Source organism: Schistocerca cancellata, chromosome 1 (assembly GCF_023864275.1).
Source record: "Schistocerca cancellata isolate TAMUIC-IGC-003103 chromosome 1, iqSchCanc2.1, whole genome shotgun sequence".
Lineage (NCBI taxonomy): Eukaryota > Metazoa > Arthropoda > Insecta > Orthoptera > Acrididae > Schistocerca > Schistocerca cancellata.
In genome coordinates this window covers 179,374,505-179,393,263 of record NC_064626.1, presented here as the reverse complement: position 1 = coordinate 179,393,263, position 18,759 = coordinate 179,374,505, and the positions used below count along the sequence as shown (strand labels likewise).

At 44.6% G+C, this 18,759-nt stretch overlaps 1 protein-coding gene across 3 annotated transcripts in view; it reads left to right on the top strand.

Annotated features, from left to right (window-relative positions):
• The first annotated feature begins 2,102 nt into the window (after positions 1–2,102).
• The window catches only part of LOC126168326 (uncharacterized), a 55,541-nt gene continuing 38,884 nt past the window's right edge, over positions 2,103–18,759 (top strand). For 2 of the 3 annotated variants that reach the window (XR_007535455.1, XM_049920546.1), the window contains exon 1: positions 2,103–2,210. The gene's annotated coding sequence lies outside the window, so the exon portion shown is untranslated. Of the gene's footprint in view, positions 2,211–2,235; positions 2,458–18,759 lie in introns of those variants that run through there. The other variant, XM_049920548.1, reaches the window with a different exon arrangement.

Sequence of the window (18,759 nt, the reverse complement as noted above, 5' to 3'; positions counted from 1 at the left end):
TGAGTTCAGGCTTTTGGAGAGAGTGTTTGGATTTGCATTTGTGGGAGTAGGAAGAGTGAAGTTGGCCGCAGGTATTGCAGGAAGAGGGAGGGGGGTTAGGTTTTGCTTGTAGTGAGGGCAGGTGGGTGGATTCCTGCAATGTCGTGTCGTGTGGCCATAGTATTGGAGGAATCGCTGACATCTATAAGCTTGTGTAGTGGATCGAGATATCTCCAAAAGATGATTCCTGTGGTAAATCGAGGCCCTTTCTATGATAAGTGTGTAATTCTGAGGATACTCATACTAAGTAGCGAGACTCATTGTCATTTTGAATGCAGAGTGCCTTGCTCACATCGATTCCTGGTTGTGTGTTGAGTGCATTTACAGTCTCTTTGCCTGTGGACTCTAAGTTAACCTTTTTGATCTCTGCTGTGAATGTTGGGCGTCGGCGTGGAGGCTGGTGTTGTTTGCGCACAGGGGCTGTAAGGGTCATAACATTTTATACTTCCTCTGAAAGAGGGGATAATTCGGTGGAGCGATAAATGGGAATGAGGATCATTAGTTTTAATGACGATGGAGCCCCTCCTGTTGAGAAGCTGCTGAATTTGCATTGCTGGTATGTTGTACTCAGCAAAAAGGAAGAGGAATACAATTGGTGTTGCAGTTCTGGGATGATCACTGGTACTCATACTTTCGTTAGTTTTAGTGACATTCTTTGGTTGTGTGTGTAAGGGTTGTTGTGGGATGACTGAAGGGAGGGAATGCTTACCTGCTGGTATCGGTGTATTCATCGTAGATGGTATTGTGGCTGTCAGTGTTGGGGCTGCTCCTGTTGATGTTATGGCTACTGCTGACGATCCTGTCGTGGTGGCACTGTTGGCAATTATGCAGGTGGTGCTGGGAGAGCTGATGGTGATGGTGCTGTGTCCTGGGTCATTGGCAGTGCCATTGTTGGGGCTTGAGAGTTGTTAAAAGGTTCTGCATACATTTTGCTGGTAGTTGTAGTTCATACTGTTGTCCAGGTAGCGGGTGGTGTTCCATAGATTGTGGCCATAGTTGTTGTGGCAGCAGTTGTGGGTGATGTCCTCTTGATGACTTGATCGTCATATAGCAGTCTGGCGAGGGAGGCAGCATATGTCCATGACAAAAGAAGCTGACTTCTCAACATCGATTTTGTGAAAACTACTGTAGGGTGTAGTGACATTTTGATACAATGACAGAGTGGTTTTAACCAACAGATTCCAAATATAGAGCTTCTAGTGATTCAGTCACTGTGAGTTAAGGGGTTCCAAGCCTTGCTGTGTCACCCACAGTACCTCTCGTGACGTATATGTAAATAAGTGCATGTATATACGGATGGGACAACAATCAAAGACAGTCACTACTTGCCCATGCCCAAGGAGTACTTGCCCGAAAGCTCAAAGATTTTAAACCTTCTTGACACTGCTGGAAACTCGAGAATTTTGTCAGTTCATATTGGCGTGAAACCATGGATTCGTACAATTTATGTTCTTATTTACACACAGTGTAGGCCTCAGCTCTGTTCTGTTATTGAAAACTAAAACATTGTTCACCTTCAGGTATCTGGCCTTGCTTACTGAATGATACTCAGTGGAATAACTATTGCAATTAATCACGGAAATGAAAGCAAAATAATAAAAAGGTGATGATTAACAAGAAATAAAAACGCACAAAATTTGCTACTATAACATAGAAGCACGAAATAAACTACTACAACTGGAGTTACGGCGGGAGAATAGGTTAATGTCCGATGTTAGCAGATTCCGGCAGAGTCAAAACTCCCTTCTAGAGAACCGTAACGGTGACGTGACTTTACGTGACGTAACATGACATTGATGGTATGTGCTATTGCCTACATTTGAAACACAGTACAGAATGTTTTGACGCGACGTAAAATGTCTGCCATACCTAAGGACTCAGCTACCATACGGTCGAACCTCTATCGCGCATAGGCAACGTCAGCCATTTCTAATAAATCATGCTCATGTATTTTCTATTTTCATGTCTGTGGTGTGGACATTTTAGCAGACATTCGTTCACCATCGTTTAAATCGAAACCCATCGAACTGTCTACCTCATCGATATATCGTATAGGCGTGGGGTTTGAAATTACAAATAAGTGGCGTGCTAGTGTTACGCACGTGTGGCAGCAAAAATTAAATTCTATGGTAGTTACAAGATACTATATCTCATTGAAGTGCTTTACGAAAGTAAGTTCTATACCTGTAACCCTTGTCTGAGAGACTGGTGGGTGGCAGATGGTAGTAAAGGACTTGCAGCACTGTGGAGCTACATTAGAAGAACGCTGCTGGTTGCTTGAAAATTAATAATTACGGGAAAACAGTTGTTTTTGGGCTATGAGACCTTATATTCCGAACGTAAGAAAATGTAATGAAGATGCGCGGCGATATGCTTCATTGCCTGTTTATGACAACGCACAACCTTATATTGTATACAGTATGTGTAATGTTTTACCTACTTTTTAGCCTATCCATAAGTATTAGCTTCATCCGACAGCAGCTTACCGCCCGACAGCATTTCCTATTTCCAAGTTTTCTATCCTCCATTTTGTTCATCGAAAAATATTTTGTCGTTAACGTTTACTTCGGATTATTGCCTTAAATCACATAGGCCTATACAAAGTGTTACGATCATTCCCAAAGGAGGGCATAGTATATTTTTCCCTCCGACCAAGCCATTTTCATCGTTTAGGATCCTCTTGTGTAGGTGGAATGTAATATTTGTGTACCATCTTTTACTTTGTTTCTGTATACTTCAACGAAACGCAGTTAGAGTGGACATAATGTATTTTCCAAAATTCCCATCATTTTAAGTTATGATACTATTTATCCCACGACAGTGCTACAGATTGTTACAAAAGTTCCTTTATTTGGGTATTCAAAATTCTTGCCTTCACCAACTGTCAACTGAATTGTCAAGTTTGTGTAGTGAATACCATTAAAATGGAAATCCTGCCAGTTACTATAAAATCGTGACTAATAGCTACAGTACCTAATTATAAAATTTTCCTTACTGACATACACAGGTATTTTTAAAAGTGAACTAATCACTGGTGAACATTTACAGTAATTTACGTTACTATGACATACAGATAACTTTTACTTTCTACAGACGGTGAAAATCTGAATTTACGACAAGAAAGGGCAAAGAATGTGATCAACATAATATCTTTGATAGTGTTGAGATAGAACTGATCATGTCATAGAAGTCAAAGTTCAAGCTTCACATTGTCAATGATGGATTAACGTGGTTTGTACCTGTAAGAGCCTTTTTCCTGAAACCTCACCTGTGACTCCCCCCCCCCCCCCCTCTTACGATAAAAATGGTTTTAATCCATGTTTCTCTTGTATACAAACTGATATTAAAGGTAAATACCTTCAAAACGGGCCGTTAACAAATTGCACAACTTCAGAAACCCTTTTCTTGCTATTGCCAGTCCACATTGTATATCATTTCTACTTTGACCTGTTTTTCATTCTTCTCTCTGAACTTTAATTTCCTGTCAACATTTCTTTTTGGTTTCTTCGGCGTCTGCAATGTACAGATCGAATAACGTTGGAAACGCTACAACCCTCTCCCATGTCAGAAAAGCTACAACCCTGTCTCTCTCCCTTATCAAATATTGCTTTCTTTCATGCCCACCAACCATTACAATTACAGGCTAGTTTCTGTACAAATTGTGAAGAACCTTTTGCTCCATGTAATTTATTGCTGCTACTTTCAGAGAGTGAAAGAGTGTACTAAACTCAACATTGTCAAAAACTTTCTCCATATCTTAAATTTTTAGAAATGTAGATACACCTTTTTTGTGTGTCTTGTGATGTAAAAAACAGAGTCAGTATTACCACACTTGTTCCTGTATTTCTCGGGAACCCAAATTGATTTTTCCTGAGTTTGGCAGTTTTTCCATTTTTCTGTAAAAAATTTGTGTCAGTATTCTGCAGCTGTGACTGAACTGATAGTTCAGTAACATTCCCACTTTTATTTATATATATATATAATTAAAATTGCAAAGTAAATTAAGATACATTGTGCTACAAACTGTATATACAGTACATATATTACACAAAAAATGGGAAATGCAATCATAACATTACTATATTTATAAAATATGATTATATTTTAACTGTAATAAATGGTAGCATTAGACCATTTTATGTCCTATACATAATTGAACAGTGCATTTAGTGTGAGAGTAGTCTCAACATCAGGTTGTCAAATCAGGTCAACACAAATCTGTCAACACATTTGCAACATGTGTAAAATTAAAATGAATAAAAAACACACCGGACTTAAGACCTTTGTCTTAAATTAAATTGTCAACTTCTGTCCCTTACAAAATAACAGGGAGACAGAATGACTGGTTAGGAGCTCTTTCACCCATAACTGTGCCCAAGCTTTGGAAGAAAACACAGGTCACACCTGTATGCAGGAAACATACTGGTGGAGATCTACAAAGTAACTATTCAGTTGCATTGACATATATCTGTTGTTGGGCATATTCTGAGCTCAAGGGTAATGAGGTGACCATGCCAACGAGCATAAATTCTGATAATACTGCGTATTTTAAACTTATCTCAAGGCATTCAGGTGGATCGAGTCAAGTATGTATATGAAAAAATTAGACTCATTACCACACCAACACTTTCAAGGTGTAATCATAAGGTTTTAGTTACCAACTCGAAAAAAATCTTGGTGTGGCCATGAAACTTGACTATGGTGTTAGTCTTCCTTTATATAGCCTCCTTTCTCGGCAATTCATGACTTGGTAGTCTTCGTTGTGGTAGCCTGCATTTAGGCTGTTCAGGAAGTTTTCCACCTTCAAAATCACAGTGTCTTCATTGTGGAAATGTCTCTAACAATGGTTTCCTCATCCAACACAATTAAAGAATTTGCTGGACATCCAAAAATGTAACAAGGGTGACTGTCGTGCACAGAATCAGCTGTAGTGATGTCATGGAACAAACTTTCCTGGACTTTGTCTTGATGTCCGTAACCTTGCCTGAAAATTTTAGTAATATATTGCTATAACAGTGCCCCTTATAAAAATCATCTGTTAGCAACACATCATGGCAGCCTCACCAGGGTAACCAGATTTTTTTCAATTCTTGGTGCTTCAAAAAAGAATTTCTGCAATTTCATTTATCATTCAGACCACACTTAGTAACATCTGCACCATCTAACCATGTGCCATATGATGATGCATTGTAGCATTACATTTCCACTAATTCATCATGAGCTGGTGTAGCATTTTCCCCCTTGAGATGCAAGAAAATGAATTGCCACACAACACTCCACTTTTCTCTGTGGTGAATATTTTGCTTCAACTCCTCTAGTGGTGTGCTGTGACACTGAGGCATGGTGATGTTAGTATGTACGAGAACTTTCATAATAGAAAATGTTGTATCTGAGGGAACTTTGACCACTTGTAAGTATAATGAAAAATACTGTCTGGGTCACTTTGGATGCTTATTGGGATAACTGCATCCAGCCTTTCCTACTGGTCATCCTGAGATCCAATATCTAATTACTGCAAAGTGCTCACTCTGCTGACGAGCTGTACTTCAGATTAATAATTTGTTGAATCTTAGGATGAGCTATAACAAAAGCCTTACACCAGGACTGCAGACTTATGCAATTAGTCTATGAAATGAAGTACTGTCTGAAAAAATTGCACACATACTCAGTAGGATCTTACAAAGATTTCGGAATTGTGCTAAATACGAGGCGTGTTTTCATTTTGAAATTAAAAAATGATGTGCTAAGATATCTCAATAATTTTATTTTTACATGGAAGCCTGTACCTTAATCTACTTTTCTACATAATTTCCGTCAATACTGAGGCACTTGTCATAACGTTGTACCAGTTTTTGGATACCCCCCTCATAGAAGTCTGCCGCCTGACTTGTTAACTACTGCATCACCACTGTTTTGACTTCGTCATAGTCTTGAAGACGCTGACTGCTCAGGTGTTTCTTCAAGTGCAGGAACAGATGGTAGTCACTGGGGGGCAAGATTGGGGCTGTATGGAGGATGATCTAGAGTTTCCCATCGAAAAGATGTGATGAGGTCTTTGGTCTGATTCGCCACATGCGGATAGGAATTGTCTTGCAGCAAAACGATGCCCTTGCTCAACTTGCCACGTCCATTTGTTCTGAATTGAATGGCGCAGATTGTGCAATGTCTTACAGTAAGCTGCTGCATTTATTGTCTCATTATGAGGCAGAAATTCCACAAGCAATACTCCTTTTATGCCCCAAAAAACTGTGCACATGGTTTTCCGGGCAGAAATTGTTTGCTTAAACTTCACTTTTCTGGGTGAATCTGAATGCCGCCATTCCATGGACTGTTGCTTTGATTCTGGTGTGATGTAGGCCACCCACGTTTCATCGCCTGAAACAATTTGGCTTAAGACATCACCACCGTTGTGGTACCACTCAAGGAAAGTCAATGCACTGTCTAAACGTTTGGTTTTGTACACATCCGTCAACATTTTCGGTAATTCAAGTGCTCGGTCACAGTGCCATACAAAACACTATGAGAAACATTAGGAAAGTCATCCCACAAGGAGGAAATCGTAAGGTGTCTGTTTTCTCTCACCTTCCTGCACCAAACCTTCATTAACGACCCAAGGACGCCCACTCCGTTGTTCATCAAGCACTTTTGTGTGGCCATCTTTAAATGCTCTCATCCACTTTCTTACCATTCGATCACTCATAATGTTTTCTCCGTAAACTGCACAGCTCTCATGATGAATGTCGATCGCTTTTAGGCCTTTAGCACTAAGAAATCTTATAACAGCCCGTACTCCACAGTCGGCGGGACTCCCGGTTATCGGAGGCATCTTACTCAGTACACAATGTAAACAAGGAAGAATCAGACTGTAATGGCGTCAGTGCGTAGACAACAGATGTAGGTACACAGTGCGCATGCGCAGATCGCCGACTGCGGCACTGCGGCAGCGGTGTGACAAAACGGTACTTACTTAAAAAACACACCTTGTATTCAGAAATGTAAAACTTTACATTTCACATAACAAAAAAATATATTGATGTATCCTATGACTACAGTATGAATGAGTCAGCTCATACTAATACAAGGGGGTTACAATTTGTACAGATATGAAATTGAATGTTCACATAGGCTGAGTGATAGGTAAAGCAGGTGGCAGACTTTGGTTCATTTGCAGGAAGTAGGCAGATGCTATCAGTATACATAGGAGTTTCCTTACAAAACACTTGTATAACTCACCTTACGAGGGTGGTTTGAAAGTTCTCTGAATCACCACGAGAGGTCAGCATGCGCGCAATGAGTTGTTCACATGATATTCATTGGACTGTTGTGCGTGCCACATCAGTGCTCTTGGAAGAGATCTGTGGCATTGACATGGCTCTGTTGTTGTTCCTGCATTGTGATTTGTGAAGATGGAAAAAATTGAGATTCGAGCAGTGATTAAGTACTTCGTAAAGAAAGGTATGAAAGCAAAGGACATTCATGCTGAATACACTGGGGGACTCTGCTCCTTCATATTCATCTGTTGCCAAGTGGACAAATGAATTTAAATTTGGTCACGAGAGCAAAACTGAAGGATTAGAAATGGAAGAATTATCTGCAAGATGGGTGCCGTGACTCATGACTCTGGATCAAAAACATATGAGAATGGACATATCGGAACAATGTTTGGCCCATTTTAGGACGAAACGTGTGTGCACTACTATACCTGAGAGACAAAACAACAGTCAAAGCAGTGGAATCATGCTGATTCTCCACCGCCAAAGAAAGCAAAGACAATTTCTTCAGCGGGAAAGGTCATGGCGTCAGTGTTCTGGGATGCGAAGGGAATTCTGTTTGTAGATTATCTCCCCTTTAGGCGAACAATTACTGGAGAATACTATGCTAACCTCCTGGACAAATTGCAACAAAAGATACACGAAAAAAGGCCAGGTTTAGCAAGGAAGGAAGTCATCTTCCATCAAGACAATGCGCGCCTGCACACGTGCCATTGCCATGGCAGAATTACTCGAATTAAGGTATGAATTGTTGTGACACCCACCTTATTCACCTGATATGGCTCCGTCAGACTTCCATCTCTTCCCAAAACTGAAAATTTTTCTTTGTGGACAAAGATTCACTTCAAACAGAGAATTGATAGCCGGAGTTGACAACTGTTTTGCAGGCCTGGAGGAAACTCATTTTTGAGATGAGACCAAGGCAGTGGAACATTGTTGGACCAAGTGCATTAATCTACAAGGAGACTACATTGAAAAATAAAAAAAGTTTCAGTGATACAAGTACTTTTTTTTCTATTCTGTACTGAGAACTTTTCAAACCACCCTCATAGAATACTGAAACTCTGTGAGACTCATAGGAAATAGAAGTAATGGAGGGTATTGAAAGTTTTCAGAGAAAAGCACCACTGATGGTCACTGATTTGTTTAGTATATGGGAGAGCATTATAGAAACACAGAAAAAAATGTAATGGGACATGCTTGAAGACAGACACCGATAAATTTCAAAACCGGTATTAAGTAAATAAACTAAGAGTGTAGTAAAACGCCGTAGATATTGCTACTGTCATGAGGACAAGATTAGACTAAATTCAGTGTGCACAGAGGTGTCCAAGCCACCAGCCTTCCTGTGCTCCATGTACGAATATAACAGAAAGAAAATGTAATGTGTAGTACAATAGAAGCACCCTCACATTCATTTTCAGTGTATAGATGTGAATAAAAATAAAAATACTAAAACATGAGAAAGTAGGAGATGAGCTACTGTGAGGGCGGGTCGTGAGTCGCATTTGGGTAGCTCAGTAGACGGAGCACTTGCCTGTGAAAGGCAAAGGTCCCGAGTACAAGTCTCGGTCCAGCACACAGTTTTAATCTGCTAGGAAGTTTCATATCAGTGCACACTCCACTGCAGAGTGAAAATTTCATTCTATGAAAATACTGTTTTACATACAAATCCCAAAAGCTTCATCCACAGTTCATTGAATATTCAATGAACTGTGGATGATTCCCGATCAACAGGCATTACTTGCATTGATAAAAAAATGATAGTGCATTGAGAATGGCTAGTTTCTAGCTGAAATCTAGATCGTCGGCCGTTGTGGCCGAGCGGTTCTAGGCGCTTCAGCCTGGAACCGCTTGACCACTACGGTCGCAGGTTCGAATCCTGTCTCGGGCATGGATGTGTGATGTCCTTAGGTTAGTTAGGTTTAAACAGTTCTAAGTTCTAGGGGACTAATGATCTCAGATGTTAACTCCCATAGTGCTCAGAGCTATTTTGAAATCTAGATCTGCCATTAAAATTTAAAAAAGGATGACTGATAGATTAAATATATTATTTACAAGTCAATATAACAGTCGCTGAGTGCAGCAGCCTTCTGAATGGAAGTTAACCTGAGGTGAGAGTCTGAGAAGCCAACAAATGTTTTGAATGTTTTGTTATGGCACACATTGCATGCATATTGGATTTTGACAAATGGTTTATGTCTGCTGCTATTTTGATTACATCAGTGGTCAAAATTGATGGCTGGTATCAACATGTTTGACATTTGTATTTAGGGTTTATAATGAGTTAGTATTGGTATACTAGTATTGAAATTTCCATAGCTATTCACACTTGCTAATGAACACTATACAAGAGAAACATGTTATACTCGCTGCATTGCCAGCTATCTCGCAGAACATAGCCAGCATGTGCGTTCAGAACAAGTTAGTGCGGGTACTGGATGACGCACTTTTAAAACATCAAGCTTAGCATTTCAGAAATATACTTGGTCTCATGTTACAGACACATGCAGAACAGCCATTTCAAGTTGGTGCTCAAGCAATGCAATTCTCACCAAAAAGTTGCAAACTATATCAGTATCTAATTTTGGAATCATGAATATTCAGTTCGGTCTGTGGAAATTTTTTTCTGTGGCTACTGATCTGCATATCAGGGACTCAGTACAGACAATTGTGAGATGTTGAATCATGTGATGTGAACAAGGCATGGGGAAGATATTTTACTCAGCACTGTATTTTTAAAGAAATTATTTACTACTTGAGAGACTGTCGGTGTAATGGTTCTCACTAATTGTATTATGCTTGGATCGAAACTAGTATATTGGCCGTTACTTTTTTTTCCTCTTGGAGAGGCTTTGGAGTTCTTGCCTTTGTGCTTATCAATGACAAAGGTTACTTGAACTTTTCCATCTCATGTTCCGTGCAAAATTTCTAAGTGAAATAATTCTCCTGGATATTGGTTGGAGCCAACTTGGCTGATTTCAGTGACAAATAATTTCCCTGTGATAGCCATTGTTTTCCACTTCTAACTGCAGAGAAAGTTAGGAAATTCTTGGTAGAAAGTAGTGTCCCACAGAAGCCCTATAAGCAGGAGCAGAAAATGGCCAATGAAAATACCTGCAGTTTTCTCCTGATTCTGTCTGGCTGGAATGGTTAAATGTTAAATTAGTTTCATGGAACGGTTTGGAGCTTGAAAAATCAGGCAGATGGCCAGCAGCCCTTGCAGGGTTGAGGTGGCAAGTTGGGGTCCTGCTGGAGTGGAGTTCATTGTGAAGTGGTTATTTGGGAAATCATGAGCTTGTGATCCTTTGTGATCGACAAGATTACTTTTTCAGTGTAGAAATCCTGCAAAGCATTTGAAAGTGCAGTTTCATCTGCAGTCATCGTATTCTACTTGGACACGTTTCTGCTTTTCTTAGCGAGTGTTGTGTATTAGAGACCACAGACCTGCTCCCCCCCCAGGGAGCTCGTCACTCTTTTGCGAGTTCGGGCTCGGCTACCATGGGGCCGTGCTGCATGTCTATCCTCTTGCTATTCTTTTTACCCTCCCTTGGGGAACATGTCTGGGGTGTTATTGGGAATGTTCCGCATTGTTTGTAGCTGACATAAGAACAGTCGCACCACTGTTTTTCGTTCCCTTTTCCTTTCTTTGGTTCGCTTCTCCTCTCGTTCATTACTCTTTTTTTTTTTCTCCCCCCTGTGCGCTCCTGATGGTCAGCCCATGTGTCTGACGAATAACAGGTGACTGGGTAATGCATAATTCCCAGCCCCGGGTTGAAGGAATTCATCTCTGAGGTTGTAAAATCGCCCAGTGTCAAGGCAGCATCGCCATCTCCCCGTCCAGCTGTGCAACAAACCAACAAACTCTCGCCTCAAGGGGCAAAGCCACCGGCTACGCAAGTGGTAGGCCGGAAAGGACAGGAGGAGTACTCCCATGAAGGCTTCCTACATTCCTCCAGCCAAGCAACCCCTGAGTCTTCCTCTGCTAACCGAAATCCGCCTTTGTCAACTCAAAGATCCCCTTTGGCAGTGCTGCGACGTGATACCTTAGCCCTGCCTGTTGTACGAGGTGACTAAAAGGAGTTTCACACATTTCGGCCTTTATGTGATGGTCCCCTGTAGGGTTTGACCTCCATTCTTCAAAATTTTCCCGAAGAGTGAGACAATTGGGGAAGGGCGCCTTACAAGGTGCATTGTGTCCATCGTGCATTGAGATCTTTAGCCCACTTTCTCATCGTCGCATTGCAATCCTGCCCATTCTCCATCTCTGCGTGAGGACACCTTCCTGGGTGTGTTTTCCACCATGCACTATGCAGTGTCAATTTCTGCCTCGACGATGACCATGGACGTCTTTGCACCTGATATCCAGCACGGTAGCCAGTCCATTGTGGTAGGGCCGCCATGTATCCTGTCGGCTATATGCCATGTATCCTGTCGGCTGTAGCCCCCTGACCCCACAGGGATCACTCTGCTGATGCCTATGCCATTAACTCCCCATGTATGCCATCCCCCTGGGGCATCGGGTCTCCTGGCAATGGCCATCCTGCCAGGTGGCCTTTGCTGCAACTGGGTGGCGCCCGTGGGGAGGGCTCCTGGGCGGAGAGGGTGGCATCAGGGCGGATGACATGTGATGAAGCGTAGTCCATCATCTCATGCTGGTGGTGAAACACCAGCAGTCTCTAAGCATTCACAAGCTCAATTCAACACACAGAAGAACGACCCCAAATTGTTCCCCTCGCTGGGCACACGATTGGAGGAACGTCAGGCTAAGGATGGCAGTGGATCTTATTCACCCCAGTACCTTGTATGTTCGAGAGCTGACGAGGAATCTTTCATGATCACGCAGCCTCAGTTTTTTGTTGAGCATTTAGAGGAGAAGTTCAGGGAGGTGGAGGGCTTATCCAAAATGAGATTTGGGTCAGTCTTGATCAAAACAGCGTCCTCTGCCCAGTAACGGGAGTTACTCACTTGTGACAAGCTGGGGGATGTTTCTGTAACCATCACACCCCATAAGAGCTTAAATATGGTCCGGGGTATCATATTTCACAGAGACCTTCTTTTGAAGTCCGAGATGAGCTGCGTGCCAATTTAGAGTGCCGAAGTGTACATTTCGTCTGGTGTGTCCACCGGGGTCCGCAGGATAATCAGATTGCCACCAGTGCCTTCATCTTGGCCTTTGAGGGTGATATGTTGCCCGAGAAGGTCAAGGTGATGGTCTACCAGTGTGATGTAAAACCCTATATCCCTCCCCTGATGCTGTGCTTTAAGTGCTGGAAGTTTGGCCATATGTCTTCTTGCTGTACTTCCAGCGTCACATGCTGAGATTGCGGACGCCCATCACATCCCGATACTCCATGTGCCCCACCTCCCATCTGTGTCAGCTGTGGAGAGCACCATTCGCCGTGCTTGTCTGACTGCAGGATTCTCCAGAAAGAAAGGAAAATCATGGAGTACAAGACCCTGGACCGACTGACCTACACTGAGGCTAAGAGAAAATTTGAACGCCTGCATACTGTGTGTATGACATTGACTTACGCCGCCGCTACAACAGTTCTGGCACTATCAGCTCCGCCAACCCAGGTCACCTCTCAGAGCCGGAATACTACACCTGGCCCCTCGATGGTGGGGGCATTTCCCTCCCTGTTGCTCCTGCACCACCTACTTCGGTAGCAACACCCTCCCAACCGTCAGGGATTTCCGTCCCCACTTCTAAGTCGGAGAAGCGTAAGTCTTCTTCGGCTTCTCTCGCTAGGAAGGGGTCCTTTGGTCACTCCCTTCCCAGGTTTCTTCTAGTGGGAAAGACGACACCGCCAGTGACTGAAGAGCCCAAAAGCAGCTGGTCGTCCTCAGTCCCGGAGACTGAGCCAGTGAAGTCCTCCCAGCCCAGGAAACCCAAGGAGCAGCGAGACAAAACCCCTAAGACCAAGGAAATTGCAGTGGCACCCACACCACCACTACCTACAAGCTCTGCATCTGAGGATGGGGTGATTTTGGCGTCCGCTGAGAACCTAGATCTTGCCAGACCCTCACTCACAATGGATATAGACTGCTCAGGCAATAAATCGGTGGCAGCAGGTGACTATGAGGCGGAAACTGCCTCATTTAACGTTCCATGCCTTCCCAGCCTCACGATATCATCCTCCAGTGGAATTGTGGCAGATTTTTGCACCGCCTTGCTGAGCTACAGCAACTTAACTAAGCTTTACACCTGCCATCTGCATTGCCCTTCATGAAACCTGATTCCCAGCAATGCGGACCCCTGCCCTCTGCGGCTATAAGGGATATTAGAGGAACCGTAGCGACTATAATTGAGTGTCAGGTGGAGTTTGCGTTTATGTCCTAAACTCGATCTGTAGTGTACATGTGCCTCTTCAAAACTCTCTTGAAGCTGTGGCTGTCAGAATAAGGACGACGCAGTAAATAACTGTCTGCAATGTATCGCTTCCTCCAGATGGTGCAGTGCCTCTGAATGTATTAGCTGCACTGATTGATCAACTCCCTGCACCTTTCCTACTTCTGGGTGATTTGAATGCCCATAACCCCTTGTGGGGTGGTACCTGCTTACTGACTGAGGCAGAGATGTCGAAACTTTACTGTCGCAATTTGACCTCCACCTCTTAAATACTGCGGCCACCACACATTTCAGTGTGGCTCATGGTAGTTACTTTGCCATTGATTTATCAATTTGCAGCCCAGGACTTCTCCCATCTATCCACTGGAGAGCACATGACGACCTGTGTGGTAGTGACCACTTCCCCATGTTCCTGTCAATGCCCCAGTGTGAGGCATATGGACACTTGCCCAGATGGGCTTTGAACAAGGCAGACTGGGGAACTTTCACCTCTGCTGTCACTGCTGAATCTCCCCCACACAGTAACATCGATGTGATGGTTGAGCAGGTGACTAGCACAATTGTTTCTGCGGCCAAAAATGCAATCCCTCGTTCTTTAGGATGCCCGAGGCGTAAGGCAGTCCCTTGGTGGTCGCCGGAAGTCGCTGAGGCAAGTAAGGAGCATCGGAGAGCTCTACAGTGGCACCTTATAGCCTTTAAATAGCACCGTGCCCGTGTTCGCTACCTTATCAAACAACGGAAGAAGGAGTGTTGGGGGAGATACGTCTCCACCATTGGGTGCCACACGTCACCTTTCCAAGTCTGGGCGAAGATCAAACGTCTTTTCGGGTACCAGGCCCCAACATCTGTCCCCGGTGTTACCATAAATACCGAGTTATGTATTGACGCAAACACAGTTGCCAAGCACTTTGCTCGAGCCTCTGCGTTAGAGTGTTACCCCCCCCCCCCCCCCTCCCCTAGCCTTTCATACACTCAAACGGCGGCTGGAAGGGAACATCCTCTCATTCACTACACACTGCAGTGAATCCTATAACGCACCATTTACAGAGTGGGAGCTCCTCAGTGCCCTTGCACATTGCCGCGACACAGCTCCTGGGCCTGATCGCATCCATAACCAAATTGTATGAGTGGGGTCTCCGGGGACCACTCCCGATTTTTATCAAAAACTTCCTGTCGGCTCGGTACTTTCCATGTGCAAGTTGGTGACTCTGATAGTCCATCCATATTCAGGAGAAGGGAGTCTGTATTGAATGTCTCTCTCTCTCTTTTTAGTGGCCATTAACAGTCTAGCAGCAGCAGCTGTTGGGCCCTTTGTCTCACCTTCTCTGTATGCAGATTCTGCATTCCGTACTGCTGCTCCAGTACTGTTTTGCTAAGCAGCACCTCCAGGGAGCCATCCACAAGGCGCAGTCATGGTCTCTAGCCCATGGCTTCCAGTTTTCAGCTGCAAATTTGCGTGTCATGCACTTCTGTCGGCGTCGTACCATTAATCCGGAACCCGCACTTTACCTTAATGATGATCCACTCATTGTAGTGGAGACATATCAATTCCTACGACTGGTTTTCGACGCTCGATTGACTCGGCTCCCTCATCTTTGTCAGCTTAAGCAGAAGTGCTGGCAGCATCTCAGTGCCCTCCGTTGCCTGAGCAACACCAATTGGGGTGCAGATCGCTGTACGCTGCTGCAGATCTACAGAGCCCTTGTCCAATCCCGAATTGACTATGGGAGTGTAGTTTATGGTTTGGCAGTGTCTTTAGCATTGCCTTTACTTGACCCTGTGCACCACTGTTCGATTAGTGACAGGAGCTTTTAAGTCAAGCCCGGTGACCGGTGTACTGGTGGATGCTGGTGTCCCTCCACTGCAGATCAGACGTGCGCAACTGCTCGCCAGTTACGCAGCACACATTCATAGTTCCCCTGAGCATCCGAATTACTGTCTCCTTTTCCCACCTGCGGCAGTCCACCTCCTGCCTTGGCGGCCCAGATCGGGGCTAACAATTGTGGTTTGCATGCGGTCCCTTTCTCTCTGAACTGGAGTCCTTTCCTTTACCACCTCTACTTGCAGTCCATTCACATACGCCGTCTCGGCTGCAGCTTTGTCTGGACCTTTTGCATGGCCTTAAGGACTCCGTTAACCGCTCCACTCTCTGCTGTCACTTCCTCTTGATTCTTGACGTGTTCAGGGGCTCTGAAGGGGTTTACATCAATGGCTCAATGGCTGATGGTCACATAAGCTTTGCATATGTTCATGGAGGACATACTGAGCCACATTCCTTTCCAGTTGGCTACAGTGTTTTCACTACAGAGCTGGCGGCCGTATCTCATGCTCTTGAGTACATCCGCTCATGCCCTGGTGAGTCATGTCTCCTGTGTACTGACTCATTGAGCAGCATACAAGCTATTGACCAGTGCTACCCACGCCACCCTCTGGTAGCGTCCATTCAGGAGTCCATCTATGCCCTGGAACAGTCCCGCCATTCTGTGGTGTTTGTGTGGACCCCAGGACACGTCGGAATCCCCGGCAACGAACTTGCCGACAGGCTAGCCAAACAGGCAACGCGGAAACCGCTTCTGGAGATAGGCATCTCCGAAGCTGACCTGCATTCTGTCTTATTCCGCAGGGTTTCCCGGCTTTGGGAGACGGAATGGTGTAACAGCACGCACAACAAACTGTGTGTCATTAAGGAGACTATGAATGTGTGGAAGTCTTCCATGCAGGTCTTTCACAGGGAATCAGTTATCCTCTGCCGGCTCCGCCATTGGCTGTACGTGGCTAACGCAAGGTTACCTACTCCATTGCGAGGACCCACCTCAGTGTTGCCGTGGCTCGCAAATGACAGTCATCCACCTCTTGTTGGACTGTCCACTTTTAGCCGCTCTGCGGCAGACTTTTAACTTTCCTAGCCTCCTGCCTTCGGTGTTGGGCAACAATGCCTCCACAAGTTTTACGTTTTATCCGTGAGAGTGGGTTTTATAGTTCTATGTAGGTTGTAGCGCATGTGCTTTGTCCCTCTGTGTCCTCCACCCTAGTGCTTTTAGGGTGTGGTTTTTAATGTGTTGCAGAGTGGCTGGCTTTCCCTTTTTATTCTTGTGGTTGGCCAGCCACTGTAATCTGCTTTCATGTTTTACTGTCTTCTGTTTCTAGCATCTCTCTGTTGTTTTCTTGTCCTCTTTTGTTCCTTCGTTCTTGTGGCTTTTCCTTTCTTTCTACCGAGCGGGATGGCGCATTGGTTAGACACTGGACTCGCATTCGGGAGGACGACGGTTCAATCCTGCATCCGGCCATCCTGATTTAGGTTTTCCGTGATTTCCCTAAATCGCTCCAGGCAAATGCCGGGATGGTTCCTCTGAACGGGCACGGCCGACTTCCTTCCCAATCCTTCCCTAATCCGATGAGACCGATGACCACGCTGTCTGATCTCCTTCCCCAAACCAACCAACCTTTCTTTCCATTTTGTGTTATATGTTTCGTCCGTTTTATTCTGACACTTGTGGCATTGTGTTATAAGGAACAAGCAACCAATGACCTCGTAGTTTGGTCCCTTCTCCTGCCTTTAAACCAACCAACCAACCTTCCTACAAAGGCAAACGTCATTCATTATAAACAGGTGCATGCAAAGTTTTCTTGTATTCTGCAGGGCAGCAAAAAAACTAATTGGATTTCATTCACTAGTTCTTTTAACAGTTCCACCCCTTCCTCTGTTGTATGGGCCAACCCCTGACGGCTCTCTGGGACCAAGATCCATTCGCCAGTTTCCGACCTGACAGTATCAGACGATGTCATCGTGGACCCTATTGCTGTCTCCAACCCCTTTGGCCACCATTTTGTGATTTTTCGAGTTCTTCGTACTATCACCTTGCCTTCCTCCATTGGAAACAATCGGAGGCGGCTTGGGCGATACCCTTCTCTTCTCAGAGTCGTGAGTGCTAAAATGTCGCCTTTACTATGAGGGAGCTAGATCAGGCTCTCAGTTCATCTTGATCCTCCTCCCCTGGGCCAGGTGCTGTCCACACTCAGATGTTGCAGCACCTTTCTTATGTGGGCAAGCAATTTCTGCTTAATACATACAACTGCATCAGAGCAGAAGGCACATGTCCCAGATGTTGGCATGAAGCCACCGTCATGCCCATACCTAAGCCTAATAAGGACAAAAATCTTCCTTCTACCTACCACCCTATCTCTCTCACCAGTTGTGTTTGTGAGGTGATGGAACGTATGATTGATGCCCAGCTGGTATGGTGGCTCAAGTCTCGCAGTTTACTAATGACTGCACAGTGTGGATTTCAAGCACGCTGTTCTGCAGTTGACCATCTCATTACTTTGTCCACCCATGTCATGATTGGTTTTCTGTGGAAATCTCAGACTGTGGCCGTGTTTTTTTTATTTGGAGACGGCCTACAACACCTGTTGGAGAACTGATATCCTCCGTAGTCTTTACACATGCGGCTCCTGTGGCCGGCTGCCCTGTATCCTTCAGGAATTTTTAAAAAGACAGAGTTTTCAAGGTGCATCTGGGTTCTTCCTTGTCAGACACTTTATCCAGGAAACCCGGGTGCCTCAGGGTTCCGTCCTGAGTGTCGTCCTCTTTGCTGACACCATTAACCCTACAGAATTGCCCCCCCTGCGGGTCTGGGGATTAGAATAGGCCCGAGGTATTCCTGCCTGTCGTAAGAGGTGACTAAAAGGAGTCCATCCCCCTCACGGGGGTAGTTAGCGCCTGCGTCCGGAGACGGACGGTTCCACGACATATAATTGTGGTCTTTTTGGTTTTTCACGTCTCGTTTCTTCCTTCCTTTTGTTGGTTCCTTTCTTTGCTCTTCTCCACCTCACTGTCTTCCTTACTCTTTCCCTTAACTTCTCCTTGCCTTCTCATTGCCTTCTGTCTCCTTGCCTTCTCATTGCCTTCTGTCTCCTTGCCTTCTCATTGCCTTCTGTCTCCTTGCCTTCTCATTGCCTTCTGTCTCCTTGCCTTCTCATTGCCTTCTGTCTCCTTGCCTTCTCATTGCCTTCTTCTCCTTGCCTTCTCATTGCCTTCTTCTCCTTGCCTTCTCATTGCCTTCTTCTCCTTGCCTTCTCTGGTCTCCGCCTCGGCGT